This window comes from Panthera tigris, chromosome A1, assembly GCF_018350195.1.
Source record: "Panthera tigris isolate Pti1 chromosome A1, P.tigris_Pti1_mat1.1, whole genome shotgun sequence".
In the NCBI taxonomy this organism is placed as follows: domain Eukaryota; kingdom Metazoa; phylum Chordata; class Mammalia; order Carnivora; family Felidae; genus Panthera; species Panthera tigris.
This window is the reverse complement of record NC_056660.1, coordinates 167,759,021-167,778,305: the sequence shown is the minus strand read 5'-3', so window position 1 is coordinate 167,778,305 and position 19,285 is coordinate 167,759,021.

The window sequence follows — 19,285 nt, the reverse complement described above, 5'->3', positions numbered from 1 at the left end:
TCTTTTGCACTGTTGGTGGGAATGCAAACTGGTGCAGCCACTCTGGAAAACAGTGTGGAGGTTCCTCAATAAATTAAAAATAGAGCTACCCTATGACCCAGCAATTGCCCTACTAAGTATTTATCCAAGGGATACAGGTATGCTATTTCGAAGGGGCACATGCACTCCCATGTTTATAGCAGCACTATCAATAATAATCAAAGTATGGAAAGAGCCCAAATGTCCACCGATGGATGAATGGATAAAGAAAATGTGGTATATATATATACAATGGAGTATTATTCAGCAATGAAAAACAATGAAATCTTGCCATTTGCAACTATGTGGATGGAACTAGAGGGTATTATGCTAAGCAAAATCAGTCAGAGAAAGACAAATATCATATGAATTCACTCATATGAGGACTTTAAGATACAGAACAGATAAACATAAGGGAAGGGAAGAAAAAGTAATATAAAAACAGGGAGGGGGACAAAACATAAGAGACTCTTATTATGGAGAACAAACAGAGGGTACTGGAGGGGTTGTGGGAGGGGAGATGGGCTAAATGGGTAAGGGGCATTAAGGAATCTACTCCTGAAATCATTGTTGCACTATATGCTAATTTGGATGTAAATTTAAAAAAATAAAATTAAAACAAATAGCAAAAAGTTCTTGACCAAAATGGAAAAAAAAAATAAATCCGAAATTGTTTTTCTGAAATTCAGGAAGGAAATAGATTTGAACCATCATGTTCTTATTCATGACAATGTTAAGTGTTCCAGTTACCTGGGAAAAATGAAATAACCTAACACATTTATTAGGGCTTTCTAGGGTTAACCCTTAGAAAGATCAAACATGTCCTTAGTACTTGAAAAAATGTTAAAAAACAACCAAAAAAAATCATCCCAGGACAACTATGATATTTGGAAAAAGATATAGCTACTGCTTCAGTACAAGATGAGGCCACTGCTAGAGCAGAAGAAACCTGGGAAGGTAATGGCCATTGTGGATGGAAGGGATATCAGGAAACCATCAGGTGGGATTGTCCATCCTAAGGCAACAGAGGCCAGAGAAGGCAGGGACCTCACACTGTATAACAAAGAGCAATGGGACTGCTCTTTTACACAACTTGGTCAGGAAGCTCCCTCACATAAGTTAACATCTGAACAAAGACCTGAGGGAGCAAGTCATAAAGATACCTAAAGGAAGGAAGTTTCAGACAGGGAAATCAGCAAGGGTAAAGGCCCTGGGTTGGAAATCTCATTTAATGCAAAACTTCTCCTTCAATATCTCAAAGGTGTTTCTAACTTAGTATATTCCAAACTAGACTACTTTTTCCCTCAAACCAGTCCTCTTCCTGCACTTGAAACCTTGGTAAACAGCACAAACATATAGCCACTAGTGCAAAACAGGAACCTAGCAAACATCACAGATAAGGGTTTCTTCCTGTCCACAACATCTAATACATCTAGTGCATCTGGTGGACAACCTTGCTAGTCCACAGCATTCTCACCATTAGCAAGGACTCTTGCAGCAGCTTCTCCATGGTCTCCATCCTGTGTGATCTGGCCCTGGTGACCTCTCCATTTGCATCTAGCACATCCTCACCTTTGCTCTCTGCACTCCATTCACAATGGCTTTCTTTCAGATCTGGGAACACTACTTCTTCTGCCTCAGGTCTTTGGCATCAGTTAACTACCACCTCCTGTGGCCATCCCTTCAGTGACCTGTATTTTATCAAATCTTTAGATTTTATTTCAAATGTCACTTCCTCAAGAAGAACTTTCCTGATTGGGTCAGGCCCTGATTCTATCAATTCTTATGCTTTTCCTTCCTCATCAATCTCTTAAATTCTCTGATGGAAGGAAGAGTGTTTATTTTGCTTATATCCTCAGCACTTACAATAGTGCCTGGCATATAATAGGTCTTCGGTAAAGTTGACCTTTTTCAAGCCCCTGGCTCTACATCACTTCCTGGCACTTCCCTCAGAACCTCTAACTTCCTCTTAAACCAAAGGGACAGGACAAGCCACACCAGACTTCTCCCTAGTCAGTGAGAAGGTCACCATTTCTAAAATGGAGGTAAAGGGCAGAAACATGTTTGCCTCCCCTATGTCAGCCAAACAGGATCTTGCACTGTCCCACCCATTCTTTGATCACCCTCTGCACCACTGTTCTGCAGACCGGAGGTGGTAAGCATGGGCCAAAGAGAAGACAGTTCTCTCTGGTAAGCAAACCCTAAACAATGGTGCCTGACAGTCCTGGTTCACTGATAGAAGACCACTACTGAGGCAAAACTTTCAGCTCCAAAGACAAAGCTCCCATGCCCTGTAGAATTGGGGATAACAGGTACAAGAGGCCATTCAGAAGTTTTTTAAATAACTGCAACAATACTTAATATTTATTGGGCATTTGGCATGAGATAGGCACTGAGATAAGCATTTTAAACATATTACCTTATTTAATCCTGTCAACAGCCTAGGAGCTAGGAACTACTATTTTAACCATTTTACAAATTAGAAACACAATGAGTAAAGTCCAGTAATTTGCCTTAATCTCACAGCTAAACAATTGGCGGAACCAACTTTCCAGGAAAAACAACTGTGTTATACAGCATTGTTAGCAACATGGACCTTCTAATGGTAAAAGTGGTGTAAATGACTACAATTTGCCAAAGCCTGGATGTTAACTAGGCAGTCAAGAGAAACTATTAGGCAATTTTCTAGCAAACATAGACTCATGCTACCTTCTTTTTTAGTCACAAACTCAGTATCTTTGCCTTAGATATATTTGTGGTTGTATTTATTCCAAAATTACATATATGATCATAATATACACGATTTTATACATGCTAGGGGCTCCTGTAAGAATTATCCCACGTCACAGAAGCTGTAAATGTGTTAGAGAGGACATGGATTCTAATATGTTCCATTACTGAAGAGTTTCTGTCTTATAGTCTTCAGGTCAACTAGCCCTACAGTTGCATCAATACTGGACCATTTTGATTGGGTTGGTTTCAAGCACCGTATCCGTGTACTACAATTGCTAAAATTCCCAACTGTGGGTGTGTGCAACATGGTGGAAAATGTCTCCCTACCCCCCAACTATGAAATGGCCCCATAGCTAGTCCCTGCCACTCCCAGGTTTCAGTAGTTTTCAGTCAGTGTGGTCCTGGGCAGCACAGAGAAGTAGAAGAGTCCCCACAGGGGATTCTACAGAACAGAATTTAACTTTTCACTTCTCTATTTTTTTCCAGTTTTGTGTTCCATATATGCTCTACCTTCAAGTAACAAGGGAGGTCTGCTCCATGCCTTTAACTTTATATAGACGGTGCCCTCTCCTGGCTGCCAAGGGTATGACATATAGAGCTAAATCACTTCTTAACTCTACCCCCAAAATGCCCAAAGGATTTAGAGAACTAGCTGACAAATCAATAGAATTACAGTTGGCCCATGAACAACCCAGCATTTGGGGCACTAACATCCCCCCTCCTTGTGCAGACAAAAATCCATTTTGACTTCCCCCAAATTTACTTACCTGCTAATAGCCTACTGTTGACGCAAAGCCTTACCAAAAGCATAACTGATTAACACATATTTTGCATGTTATATGTAATATATACTGTATTCTTACAATAAAGTAAGCTAAAAAAAAAAAAAGAAAATATTATTAAGAAAACCATAGGGGGGGGTGCCTGGGTGGCTCAGTTGGTTAAGTGTCCTACTCTTGATTTTGGCTCAGGTCATAGTCTCAGTTCCAGAGTTCAAGCCCTGTGTTGGGCTCTGTGCTGTCAGCAAAGAGCCTGCTTGGGATACTCCTCCCTCTAACTCTGCTCCTCCCCCATGCACATTTGTGCATACGTGTGCACATTGTCCCTCAAAATAAATAAACTTTTTAAAAAAAGCTTCCTTAAAGGAAAGGAAACCATAGGAAAATAAATTTATAGTGATGTACTGTATTTATCAAAAAAATCCATATGTAAGTGGATCCACACAGTTCATAAAGGGTCAACTGTATTTACTGGTTGCAAGGAATTACACTAGGATTGGCATACCATACAACGCAATAAAAATACTTTTAAAAAATCCGAAAGCTTCCTGCCACGTGGTTTGTGAGTACAAACTATTATTATGAAAATAGTTCACCTTCGCTCTATAATTGAGAGAGTAAAAACTCCAAACCATTTGTATCAAACAAGGATCTGACAATTAAGTCTTTGTCAGACCAAAAAAATGAAAATGTATTTCATAGGCTCTGGAGCCAGCCAGCAGGTTGGGGTCTGAACCTGGCTCTGTCATTTATCATCTGAGTGACTTTGGGCAAGTTACTTTACCTGTATGAGGTTCAAATTCCATAGGGATCACATACACTACCTACCTACCTCACAGAGGTTATTGTACAGGTTAGATTTAAGAACATAGTGACATAAAGGACTTAATACAGTCCCTAGCACTTATTAAATGCTCAACAAATGGCAGCAATTATTATGATATTGACAATGATATAAAGCAATGATCTCCAAATATCTTTGATTATTCACTTCTATCAGAAAAAAATTTTTGAATAGTGTATCTCCAACATATATATATATATATATATATATATATATATACCTTTATAAATTATATCCACATACACCAATGTGTTAAAATAGAACTGTCTGAAGGATGCAACACAGTATTTCTATTTATAGACACAATTATAAATAAAAGTTCTATTTTCTTTCCACATCCCAGTGAACTGTGTTGTGACACTCCTAGTGTGTGTGCGCCCTACTAAAGACTACTGATCTAAAGGCCCAAAATAAAAGGCTTTTCCCAGAGCATCAAGGTCCAAGTTCAAGATCATATTTCTCCTCCATAACCTCTTACCACCCCTCTCTCTAAATTTATCTTCCACAAAATATAAGTCCTATAGACCATGTGGGAGCTTGCTTTCTGCCTCTCCCGTAAGCCACATTCACTGTACTTGATGACTCAGCTCACGTCCAACCTATACCCCAACACCCGGCTTAGTAGTCCGTCCTGTCTATTGTCAGTCCCAGATGAATATGTGTGCTATCTTGATCTCTACTTGGTTTATATTTCTACACATCTTATCTCTCCAGCAATAAGACCTGAAGACAGGAACCATGTCTTAGGCTTCTGGTGATCTCTGATGCCGGTGAATATATCTTCAAAATACATACCTGTTGAAACATTGACATGCAACTTACTTTTATTTTTTAAAAATATTACATTGGCTTCCTTGTCTAAAAGTGTGTTCTACCACATAAACTAATCATAAAAATTGAAGTTTCTTGCTACATGTTATTCAAACCTACTTCTTAAAATTAAACTATCTTAGAGGTGAAAAGAACTATCTTATTTTTCAAATGTGAAAACCAAGACTTGGAGATTAAGTGAACTCATTTTTTAAAGACATTTTCCAAAGGAAATTTTCAGAGTTCAAGATAGTTCTTAGTTCATCAGAATAAAAATATTTGGAGTGGATGGGGAGAGAATTTAGACACTCCTTTTATAGTTTGGTTCAAATGAGATCCTTTAGGACAGGAGAGCCTCTTTCTGTCTTCCTTGTCTCTGCACCTCATTTGTCTACAGCTTTAGGTTTTTTTGTTTTTTTTTTATGTTGTACAAAAGCACGAGGCTTTTAAAATCTGTCAAAAAAAAAAAGTGGCCCTTGTTACAGAAGGTACCCTGAGAATTGAACATAAGCAGTACTAGGCAGTTAGATGACCTAACTATAAGATGATGACTATCGAATAGAGAAAATCAATTGCCTTTTTTTCCCTGCTCAGAAAGTGCCCTGTAGGGGATAGATAAGTGCAGGCTGTAAATAGTTTATTACTCCGGAGTTCTTCCTAATGGCAGGCAGCACTGAAGCTGACAAGGTAACAAGTAGTCACTCAGCCAAAGGTCACTTTCCGTAGCCCAGCAGCCTTCCCACTTGGAAATGCAATCTGGATCTAATGTTGATTTGAAAGGAGAGGTCATTATACCACCCAGCTCCAGGCATCAACTTTCTAAAGGTTTTTAAATTGTGCTTCTTTTAAAAATGAACTCAAACCTGTGATATTTGTGCTTTATTGCTAGTGAAAAGACCTGATTACCGTGGTCAGCTTAACTGCTTTTATTGAGAAGTGGAAGCCAAGGAGTGGAAAATAAATCTTGCGGCTCTGTGTAGGAAGTCTGAAATAAAATTCATCACTCCAGTTAGCTTTCAGAAATAAGAGGGATGAGGATGGGGCTCTGGTTTCTTTTGATTACAACTGTCTGTACAAGTGGATTGGGAGACTGTGTGGGGTCTGAAGGCTGCTGCCCTGGAGAAGGTCACTGGGATCCCCGAGCAGAAGGGAAGGACCTCCAGACAACACTGACTCTTGTACAGTAGCAAAAAATCAGTTCTGAGTCACCCTGCACTGGGCAGGAAGACTAGAATATACAGAGAAGTAGATTTACATTTAAAGCCTCCCTGCCCCCACTCACTCCTCAAATATGCCTACCCTTGAGGGTAACCTAAGTAATTCTACTGGGAAAGGGAAGTAGAATCTACATTTAAGGATGTAATTTTTATTTCCATTCAGGGACAGCATTCTTTCACCTCTAGCTTTACTGGCATTAGTGGTGCTGCCACAGCCAGTTCAATTTCAGTCATTTGACAATGATTTGGGTTTGGCTGTTTGGGACCAACTAGCTCCAAGTTGAATAATGCTGATTATTACATATGATATGTTTTATCTAATATGCCCTGTTTAATCTCTTATACTATCTATAGTCCAAATTGTGTAACACCTACTTGAATATATCTGCCATACCTGTGAGTCTTCACAGCTACTCTTTTTTAAAAAAAAAAATTTTTATGTTTATTATTTATTTTTGGGACACAGAGCGTGACTGGAGGAGGTGCAGAGAGAGAGGGAGACACAGAATCCAAAGCAGGCTCCAGAATCCAAAGCAGGCAGAGAGAGAGGGAGACACAGAATCCAAAGCAGGCTCCAGGCTCCAAGCTGTCAGCACAGAGCCCGACACCAGGCTTGAGCCCTCGAACTGTGAGATCATGACCTGAGCTGAAGTCAGATGCTTAACCATTTGAGCCACCCAGATGCTCCTTCACAGCTACTCTTTTTTTTTTCAATATATGAAGTTTATTGTCAAATTGGTTTCCATACAACACCCAATGCTCATCCCAACAGGTGCCCTCCTCAATACACATCACCCACTCTCCCCTCCCTCCCACCCCCCATCAACCCTCAGTTTGTTCTCAGTTTTTAAGAGTCTCTTATGCTTTGGCTCTCTCCCACTCTAACCTCTTTTTTTTTTTTCCTTCCCCTCCCCCATGGGTTTCTGTTAAGTTTCTCAGGATCCACATAAGAGTGAAAACATGGTCTCTGTCTTTCTCTGTATGACTTCTTTCCCTTAGCATAACACTCTCCAGTTCCATCCACGTTGCTACAAAATGCCATATTTAATTCTTTCTCATTGCCACACAGTATTCCATTGTGTATATAAACCATAATTTCTTTATCCATTCGTCAGTTGATGGACATTTAGGCTCTTTCCATAATTTGGCTATTGTTGAGAGTGCTTCTACAAACATTGGAGTTCAAGTGCCCCTATGCATCAGTACTCCTGTATCTCTTGGGTAAATTCCTAGCAGTGCTACTACTGGGTCATAGGATAGTTCTATTTTTAATTTTCTGAGGAACCTCCACACTGTTTTCCAGACACAGATACTCTTTTTATTTATTTATTTTTTTTTATTATTATTTTTGGGACAGAGAGAGACAGAGCATGAACGGGGGAGGGGCAGAGAGAGAGGGAGACACAGAATCGGAAACAGGCTCCAGGCTCCGAGCCATCAGCCCAGAGCCTGACGCGGGGCTCGAACTCACGGACCGCGAGTTCGTGACCTGGCTGAAGTCGGAGGCTTAACCGACTGCGCCACCCAGGCGCCCCATGAGACACAGATACTCTTAAAACAGAGGTGGACTGGAGTGCCCGAGTGACTCAATCAGTTAAGTGTCTGACTCTTGATTTTGGCTTAGGTCATGATTTTGGTTTTGGTCATGAGCTTGAGCCCTGTGTGGGCTGTCAACACAATAGTTTATTACTCCGGAGTTCTTCCTAATGGCAGGCAGCACTGAAGCTGACAAGGTAACTGTCAAGGTAGCTGACAAGGTGCTGTCAGCACAGAGCCTGTTTGTGGTTCTGTCTCTCTCCCTCTCTCCCTGCCCCTCCTCCGCTCTCTCTCTCAAAAATATATAAACTTAAAAAAAAATCAGGGTTGGGCTAACTGCTTATTTCATAATTCAGCCCATACTACCTGAGGGAGGAAAATGGCTCAACCTCAAAATACATGCATTTCCATGGTTTACATTCTGAAACTTAACTGGGCAGATTATTCAGCATCTCCAATAATTTCTTTTGGAATTTTTCTGATTATGTGAATACACTTCAGAGGTAGGTTATATGAACTAGCTTGGATTTGCGTGATCTTGTAATAACTCCATTGGCCAAAATACACCGGCCATAATTATTTCAGGTGGCCAGCCCCTACTTGTCCCTTGCTGCAGCAACACAGCTTTGTCTTGAGGACATCACTATCATCTCCACTCCTCAGAAGTGCACCGTTACAGGCCATTTTGAAGTGCGTCAAGTTGAAATCAGAGCTGCAGTTTCTAGGTCTCCATGAAGAAAATGCATTTCTCAGTTTTAAGCTGACTAAAATGAACACAGAATTGGTTTTGTTTCGAGGAGAGTGAATGTATTCACAGCAACTTATGGATTAATAAAACCATAAGTTTTATTATGGGAGAAATAAATAAATTTCTTTGGGAGTTTTCTTTGGGAGAAACTGCCACAAAAATGACAGCAGCTTTATATGGGTGTTATAAAAAGAGTGATACGCGTCAATAAGAAAATCAGAAAGGCTCTAATAACTGAAGTATCAAATGCATGGAAGGACAACCCTCAAAAGAGTAAATTTAGCCAGTAAGCAAACCTGGAGAAATGTTCACTCCTACCAGTAACCCAATGAATGCAAATTTGAAAAACAAGATATTGTTTTCATCACTTAAATCAGCAAAAAAATTAAACTAAATTAAAATAACCAATGCTGCTGAAGTGGCAATCTGTCACTCTGATGCAAGCGACCACATTTTAATTGGCTCATCCCTTTAAAGAACATTTGACAATAAGCAGTCAGAATGTTAAAACTACATATTTTTGGTTCAATAGTTTCTAAGAAGATAATCTAAAATGAATAAAAGAATCTCATGCATAAAGACATTCATTTCAAAATTATTTATGTTACCAAAAATTTGAAATAACCTCAGTAGTCAAAAATAGGAAAATGTTAAACAAATGGCATATTAGATAGCCATAAATTAATGCTATCATGAATATTTATTCACACCTAAAAAATGTTTATGGCCTTCTGGTCAGTATGACAGTTTTGAGCTTGTGAAATATTTCTCCTCTGCTTCAAATACATTAAAATTTCACTTAAAAGTTAAAAAATTTTTAATATATAATCTCAATTAAAAAGATTTTTAAAGCCTCAATACACAAGCTGAACAGCAAACTTAAATACATTCTAAAAAGAAGTAATGAATTGGGAGACAGATCCAGGAATCTCACTGAGAATTCAAAAGCAACATAAAGAGATGGAAAAATATGAAAGAAATAATAAGAGACATGGGGAACAGAAAGATCAGTCCATTATCTAACTGAAGTTTCAGGATAAAGAATAGAGAGAATGGGGAGAGGCAATATTTAAATTTAAAAAATGGTTTAGATTCTCCCAACTGTAAAGAGACATGAGGTGACAAAAGGGGCACCCTGCGTCCTGAGGACAGTAAAACTAATGCACATCTAACCACATCATAATGAAGTTGAGAATATTAAAATCACAGAGAAAATCCTAAAAACTACCAGAGATAAGTCAGATTATCTACAAAAGAACAATAATGGGCTCGGGTAACTCGCCTCTGAAGTGCCTCCACATAACAAAGAAAAAATCCCAAAAATGTTACCAGAAATGCTAAAGCTCTTCACCCATAGTTGGGTTTTTCAACATTGTTTATCTGTATCTATTTCTATTTCTATAGAAATATTATATTTCTATATAATTTTGTACCCTGCTGCCTTACTGTATCCTGTCAGTGTTGCTATAGTTTTTTATTTGTTTCTTTGGTGTTTTCTAGGTATAAAATGTATATAATGATGTACATATGATACTGTAATGTTTACAATTATATCACCTAGAAATAACAATGCTCTTACGTCCTGTTTACCGATGGTCATTCATTTGGTTTCTTGGTCTTATCTAAGTGCATTGACCAGAACTTCTGGAACAATATTAATAGGGACATCCTTGTCTTGTCACTTTATTGACTACTTCCAGTATACAATCTTCAATTAACATGATGTCACTTGAGGGTAGAGATGAATTCTTCCTTAACATGATAAAACATATCTATTGATTCCCACTTTACTTATTATTTAATAAAGAATTGATGTTGAGTATTATTAAATATATTTTCAGCATCTATAAAGATGATCACATAAGTTTACATTTTGAGTAATATGATAAATATTATTAGTTTTTTGTGATGTTAAGTTATTCTTATACTTCTAGATAAAATGCCATTTGGTCATGATTTATTATCCTTTTAATGTGCTGCTGAGTTTTGTTTATTAATGTTTTATTTAATGTATTACATAGTCATAAGACTGATCTGTCATTTTCTTTTCTGTTGTTGTGGTTTTTTTGCTGTCATATTTGGATTCTGGTGTCAATGTTTTCTCATTTTATAAAAAGGATCTGGAAGCGTTAGTCCTTCTTCTATGTTCTGTAACAATTTAGACAGCATTGGAACTCTGACTTTTAGGAGCTAAATAAAATGCGCCTGTGAGAACATTTGAACCTAATGATGTTTTGGGGTTGTTTTCTGACAACTTTCCATACTTCTTCTCTGCTAATTCCTGTTTGCATTTTCAAATCTCTTCTAAGATCAGTTTTGCTAGTTTAATTTTTTCTATGAAATTAAACATTTTATGTTTTGATATTAATTGATATCACTGATATTAATATCAACATTATATATATTACATATATAAATAAAAATCTCAAACTTACAGAACACTTACAAATATAAAGTGTCTATCTTTTCCATAAACCCTTTGAGTGTAACCTGTTGGCATGATACATCATTATCCCAAATATTAGTGTCATTTTCCTACAAACAAGGAAAGTCCCTATTCTAACCAAAATGCAAGCATCAAATTCAGGAAACTAACACTGATATATTACCACCATCTTATCATCAAACTTCATTTAGGTTTCACCCATTGTACCCAAAATGTCCTTTACAGCCAAATGATCTAGCCCAGAATCACGTGTTCCATTTAGTTATCACATCCCTTTGGTGTGGAAGGAGACTCATTCTTTCAGTGAGTTTCATGATCTTGTTGCTTTAAAACATTACAGACCAGTTATTTTGTAAAATGTCCCTCAATTTAGGTTTGTCTAATGTTTCCTTATGATTAAATTAGGGTTAAGTGCCTTTGGTAGGAATAGCACAGAAGTGATGAGGAAAAAATATTGATTTTGGGATCAAATTTATCACTTTTTTATTGTCTCTAGATTTTGAATAATTAGAAAGCTTTCCCCATACTAAGATTAAAGATGTATTCACCCATGTTTTCTTTGTACTTAAATTGTTAGAATATTACACTTAGATCTCTGATGAACTTGAAGTTTACTCTTGGGTATATTGTGATATTTCATATTATCTTTTCCCAGATGGCTACCCAAGTCCATCTTTGACCCAGTGATTTGAGATGCTACCTTTACCATATACTGGATTTGTGTAGGAACTTGGATCTCTGTCTGGGCTTTCTATTCTGTTCTACTTCTCTGTCTATTCATATACCAGTATGACATTGCTTTAATTATAGGAACTTTGTATTATGTTTTAATGCTTGGTAAGAGTAGTCCTTCCTCATTTAGTGGGGTTTTTTTTTGGTTGTTTGTTTTTTGGTCCTGGCAACTCTTATATGTTGGTTTTCCACAGAAACTTTAGGATCAACTTTTCTACCCTTATATTAAAGACTGGTGGTGTTTTTATTGGAGTTGCATCATATTAATAAATTCATGTAGTGAGACTGTCTTAAGTTTTCCTATTCAAGAATAGAGGATATACTTTGCATTTCTTCAAGTCCATGTTTGTGTCTTTCAGAAGTGTTTTAAAGTTTACTTCACATAGGTTTTGAACGTTTCTTTATTTTTGTTTTGTTTTGTTTAGAGAGAAAGAGAGAGCATGAGCCAGGAAGAGGGGCAGAGAGACAGAACAGAGAGAGAGAGAGAGAGAGAGAGAGAGAGAGAGAATGAATCTTAAGCAGGCTCCATGCTTAAGAGCCCAATGTGGGGCCTGATCCCACAACCCTGGAATCATGACCTGAGATGAAATCAAGAGTCGGATGTTCAACTGACTGAGCACCACCCAGGTGCCCCAAGATTTTAGATAATTCTAAACTTTATTCTTAAATATCTGCTGCTATTATAAAGGGGTTGCTCTCTATTATTATGAAGACCTCTTTATTTTGAAACAAGAGAAAACTGCTTCACCTTTACAGTTCCCTTTCCTTCTTCTCCTACCTAATATAAATTGCGTACTCCATAAGTCATCCCTCCTAGGCACAGGGACATCACATCTGGTCTATGTAGGTGGTGCACTAGCTGTCTCCAGAACACAGCAGGCACCTGTAATCTATGGCCATATGCCAAGGCCTTGCCAAGAAGCCAACAATATTACCTATGATATCCATATAGAAAAGATATAGTAAGGTCTGTAGAATATGACTTGTCACAGAATTACATCTGACAATGTCTAAAACATTAGCCACTTTTGTTCTCTGAAAAGCTCATCTAAACAGTTATAATTAACTATTTCATTATATGTCCATCTACCTTTGATCTGAATCCCTCTTTGAGAGGCATAATGCTTTATTTATGAATTAACAGTACGTGGCACATAACACTAGTTACTCAATAAATGTTTATAGACCCAATAAATGAATGAGTAAATTATGTCTATCATAAACACACCTTACCCTCTTTAAGACATAGATGTTGCCTCTTCCCACGGTTTTATTTTCTCTCCCATGCAAATTTAAAATTGGGAACTTTTTTCCTCAGAGTAAGAGGAGAATATAGCATTTTATCCTACTACATTATAAAATGTGATTATTTCTCCCGAAAGTAGGTCTCAGAGTGTGTTAGGTCCTCCCAGTGCTTCTCCTCAGTAGTCATCTGAGTGTATCAGAGCCACTTGATCCCTTACAAGCACTTCACATGTTTTCAGACATCATGGTTTGTAGATTTGCTGTCACTATCAAAACTCCTCAAGCTAGGCAAGAAGGATTCCTCTCTAGGTATAAAGGCCAAGGACATTAAGCAAGAGTCCTTACTGAGGACTGAAACCCACTGAACTGAGCACAACCAAATCTCTCACTCTAGTTTTGACCCCATCTAAAATCTGAAATTGAACTCACAGAGATTTTTTAAAGCTTCAGAAGAATACACTGCTTTCTGACATTTTCCTGGTTTTCTTCTCCAGGCAAGGTTGTTCTATCTCAATCTAAAAGCCATTCGATTTGGTAAATCTCTTCACAAATAGAAAAAAAAAAATCTCATACCTTTTATAAGCACATAGAAGTTTTCTTCCAAGAATCTTCAAGTAGTAAGCAAACAAAAGCAATATTAGAAATGATGATAAGAGGAAGTAGATGTTACCACTGAATTGCTTCTCCAGTTGAGAAAGTATTACATGAGAAGCTAAAGCAAAAAATATCAAAGACAAAGGAAAGAACTTCAGAATCTGATCAAAGTCTCTCAAGTATGTGCCATCAATCTTTCAGAATCAATATCCTAATGGTCATTTGTCTCGATGGGCTTCAGTTTTCAAAGTGTAGGAGTGGGAAACATGGGGGTGGGGAGGGATTGATTGTGTTATGACTAAGGCCAGCTTGCTGAGGAGGGGCCAAGCAGGTGGTAGATCTTCAACTCTTCTGATTAGTTGGGGAAAGCCAGTGCTTCTCATGAAGCATGAGGAAGGGACATTACCACAATAATCCTTGAGACAGAAAGGAGAGGAGAGCATTCTACTTTGTGCTATGAGAAAATGCACTTGAAATGGCAAGACAGGACACACCTACAAAAAACAGTAGAAGATATGCCACTAGTGGCTAGATCCAGACTGAGGGCAACTAAACAGCAGCCTCTTTGTCATTCTTGTCCCTGAAAATATATTGTTATCTCCTGTCTTCTATCAAAAGGGTTTTTAAGAAATGTCAATTGAAAGAGTTGGTAGGAATGAATCTTCATCCTTATAATTTGGGAGAGAATATTACATTTTAGATTTCCTAAATCAATATTATCTTTGTTCATATTTTTTTAATGTTTATTTATTTGAGAGACAGAGTGCATACACAGAGAGAGAGGGAGAGAGAGAATCCCAAGCAGGCTCTGTGCTTCAGCACACAGCCCAAGGCAGGGCTCAATCCCACAAACCTGGGAGATCATCACCCGAGCCAAAATCAAGAGTTGGATGCTTTACCGGCTGAGCCACCCAGGCAGTTCATATTAAATACAATTAAATCACTGAAATTATCTCCAAATATTAGGGTGTAGGTTTCCTGTTATTTCAGAAAACAAAAAAAGCAAAAAACGGTAGACAAGTTAACAGATGATCTGAGCAGAGACATGCATTTGGGTATATAATTAATTCTACAACCACTATTGGAACTAAATATACCTTCTTAGTTCAAAAATGCATAAAGCAAGGTTAAAAAAAATAATTTTCTGCAATCTGTGTTAAATCCTCCCATGTTTCAAAATGTAGAACCTAAAACTTTTCTTCGGATCCAGGCCACGTGTCTTTTTGAGAGATACGTGGGACTCATTTTATTGGGACTCATTTTACTCTGACGGAGGTTTACAGTCTGTGATCACTAGAGGCTTAAAGGCATTTAAACTTATTATTTTCTAATTGCCTGAGAATCTAATTAAGTCTTGATCATATGATTAAAGGTTATTATCACCTCAATACTAAAATCAGAATTTTGAATGTTATAGTTCTATTCATATGTCTTAGTTAACTGAAAAATAATTTCATCCAGTTGTCTTCTAAATTATTGCAGCCATTCTTTTGACTTTCCCTATAGCAATAGAACTTAGGATATCACAGGGAGAATGGCCACTTTCTCTGCTTTGATTAACTTTATTTTTAGGAGTGCAAAACAATAAGTAACTGAGTCTACTTTAACATACATAAAAGTACCACGAGTTTTCAAATAAGCTTTATAAGGGATCCATACCTACTTCTCCCTAACTTGAAAACAAGCAGAAAACAAACAAGAAAACCAAAAAAATCTGGATTTAAAAGCCCTCTGGCAACTGGGAATCAGCAAAAATTGAACAGGTTATCTATGGCTAAATTCATATTATGATTATTACGGTCAACAACTCACATTAAATTGTTTCTATTTACCCAGAAACCCATGGGGGCGGGGAAGGAAAAAAAAAAAAAAAAAAGAGGTTAGAGTGGGAGAGAGCCAAAGCATAAGAGACTGGTAAAAACTGAGAACAAACTGAGGGTTGATGGGGGGTGGGAGGGAGGGGAGGGTGGGGGATGGGTATTGAGGAGGGCACCTTTTGGGATGAGCATTGGGTGTTGTATGGAAACCAATTTGACAATAAATTTCATTTATTGGAAAAAATAAAAAAATAAAAAATAAATAAAATAAATACAAAAAAATAAATTGTTTCTATTTACCATTATATAGCTCATATTCTTAGCTGTAGGGAAACAGCCAAACCACCTTTGCCAACTTTAGAGACTTGTGACTTAGGTTCAGTTTCACTGTATGGTATAGCCAGAGCTCCTATGATCAACAGCAATAACAAGAATGTTCTCTTGTAATAAATATTAGCAAAGCGTGTGTATATTTCTGCTCTTCAGATGACTGTGTCAATTTAATCTAATTTTAGTTCAAAGAGTCATTCATCTCTGGTTCTGCATCAGAGAAAAAATTACTTTATTTGATTAACTGTGAGGACTGGGAAGAAGTCTTCCATATATCTTAATATTCAATTCTAATGCATTCATTAGGAAGAAACAATTCCATAACCTCAAGTAAATCGTCTCAAATTGGAATGGTCAAAACAAAAATGCTAATAACCAAATAGAATTTAGTGTGTTACATAAGCATGTGCAATCATCTAAATTAAAACTAATCACTTTGTATCAGAAGCAGTAATAAAAGCCAAGTTCTGCCTCATTGTTCTCCAGCGAAGCATGAATAATTCATGACTCAGGTAAGCTTCCCACCTCTTCTGTGTCTTCCACAAGATTTTACCAGTTTTATTATTCAGACTGTGTCTCTTTAGAGCACTTTAGCCATGTCAGAATTGAAATGATACTAGGCATCACACCTTCTGATGTTACTTTGTAGATCTGTTTTTAGGCCTTGATCCAAAGCCGAGTTTGACCAGGTCTTCCTGGACAAAGCAAAATCTCAGAATTTAGCCTTGCTTCAGGGCTTCCCACTCTCCCTGAACCTGCCCTGATTCCTCTCTATAGTCTCCAACACTCTCCCTGAATTAAAAATCTTTTCTGGTATCCGGTCCCACCGTGTCTTTCCAGGAAGCTGCTTATAGTGGAAAATTTAAATTATCCAGGTTTATAGCCAAAAACTCTTAATAGCACTTTTTACTTCACAATAAATGCACCCACCAATAGTGTCACCACTTTTGCACATCACATTTATGCATTCAGCAAACATTTACTGAGTTCCTACTGTGGGTGATATGCTAAAGTCAGAAAAAGACTCAAGCTCTGCCTCCATGGGGGAATAAATACGGTGGACCAAATGTTAAAACAGCGGTGCTAAGAGGTACTAACTCACATGAACAGGAGACGTAGAGAAGGATTCCCAGAGAAAGACACTTCCACCTATTCTTAAAGGATGAGTAGGAGTACCTAGGTGGTTGCAGAGGAGGGAGAATAAGGGAAAGAACTCCAGCAGAAAGGGATGAACACCTACAAAGGTGGAAAGTTGAGGACAAGAAACAGATTCCAGGGGGTTCCAACGTCAGTTCCAAAGTCAGGTCCCAAAGTCAGTCTGGATGAGCAAAGCTGGCTCAGGGCAGAGCAGCAAAAACTGGGAGGCAGTGAGCTGACTGGGGAATGCAGGCCACTTCAAAGGCACCAGCCTACAGTGGCCATGTGGGATTGCAGGCCCAGAGAGGCCAGAGGCAGCCAGGAATCTGGATGTTTATGAATATCTTAAACTTTTTCACTGTCAGCAACTTTTTTTTTAATACCACTCAGTAGGTGAAATCAAACATATTATGTATTTTGTGGTAGGCTGAATAATGGCCCTTAAGATATTCAGATGCTAATCCCTGGAACCTTAAATATGTTACCTTATGTGGCAAGAGGGACTCTGCAGATGTGATTAAATTAAGGACCTTGAGATGTGGAGATCATCCTGGATTCTTTGAGCGGACCCTAAATGTAGTATCAAGTGTCCTTAGAACAGGGGGAAATGGGGAGATTTGGATTACAGATGAGAAGTAGGAGAGGAGATGATGGAAGCGTGAAGCAGGAGTGATGTGAGGAAGGGGTCAGGAGCCAAAGAATGCAGGCAGTCTCAGAAGCTAGAAAAGGCAAGAAAATGGATTCTCTCCCAAAGCCTCCAGAAGGAACCAACCTTGTAACACCTTAAATTTAGCCCAGTGAAACTGATCTCAAATGTGTGGACTCTAGAACTAGAAAATAATTAATCTGTGTTATTTTAAGCCACCAAGTTCATAGCAGTTTGCTACAACAGCCACAAGAAAATAATAGATCTTCCAACCTGATTCAGCTCTTTGAGTTGTCAGTGGCATGTGTGTTTGTGTGCCCAGCTTGACATTAGACTATAGAGGTGGCCTGGTCCAAGCTCTTGGTATTCTACCTGCTACCCCATTTGGAAACATTTGTTTATGTGTCATTCTACCCTATTAGATACTGTGAATTCACCAGAGACAGGGACTGCCTCTCACTCTCTCTGTGTTTCCATTGCCTAGCAGAGCACTTGGCACATATTCTTTGCTTCTCAATAAATAAAAGGCAAGGTAGAAAGGGAGGCTGGAGCCAAATCACCAAGGTCTTATTTTTACCATGCCAAGAAATTTGAATTTTATATTGAAGGAGATGGGGAACAAATAAAATGTTTTAAGCATAGGAAGGACATGATGGTTTTGCTTCTTAGAAACTGACAATACCTTAAGGACAATTTAGAAAAGCACAACTGAAAACAGGAGATTGGTTAGAAAGCTGTTGCAGTAACACAGGAATCCTGTAAAGCAAGACTAAGTTAGTAGCAGTAGGGATATAAAGAAAATTGATCATATATTGGGGCTTAAACTGATGGGACTTAAAGATTGGTTCAGGGCCGCCTGGCTGACTTAGTCAATAGAGCATGTGACCCCTGATCTCAGGGTCATGAGTTCAAGTCCCACACTGGCCACAGAGCTTACTTAAAAATTTTTTTTGTTAATAAAAAATAAAGACTGGTTCAATATTGTAAGACAGAAAAGGAGAAGTCTTAATTGACTCTCAGGTTTGTGGTGGCAAAAGTAAGGTGGAAAAGGAGAAGTATAGGAAAGAAAATGAAATCAGCTTTGACAGGTTGAGATTATAGTGCCCATGGGACATCAAAATGGAACTATTCAGTTGATTATATTTTCTTGAGTTTACAAGGGCAGTTTGAGGTAGAGATAGAGATTCTATCAACAATAGTTGAAGCTATGAGTTGTGATGACATGACTTACAGGATGTGCATACATCAAGAGAAAAAGAGAGGAGGATAGAAGAGAAAAGAGAAGGGGTGAAGCTCAAGACTAGTGGCATTTAAGAGAAAAAATACAGAAGAGTATCTCTTAAAGTAAATAAAGGGCAAATAATCAGAGAAAGGAAGAAAAGTCCAAAGAAAGACAAGTTACTGAAACCAAAGGTATGAAAAGACCAAAAAACAGCGATGTGGTTATCAGGGTCAAACACAGAGAATAACTGAGATTTTAAGACTGAAATTTGTTTAAGAAATTTAGCAACTACAAGAAAATAAATTTCCTTAGCAAAAGAAATTTCAGTGGTATGGCAAGATGAGGGCATCAGGCAGAATCAGACTGCAGTGGACCAACTAGTAAATGAAAAGGCAGGAGTATGAATACAGTGAGCAGAGATGGCGAGATCA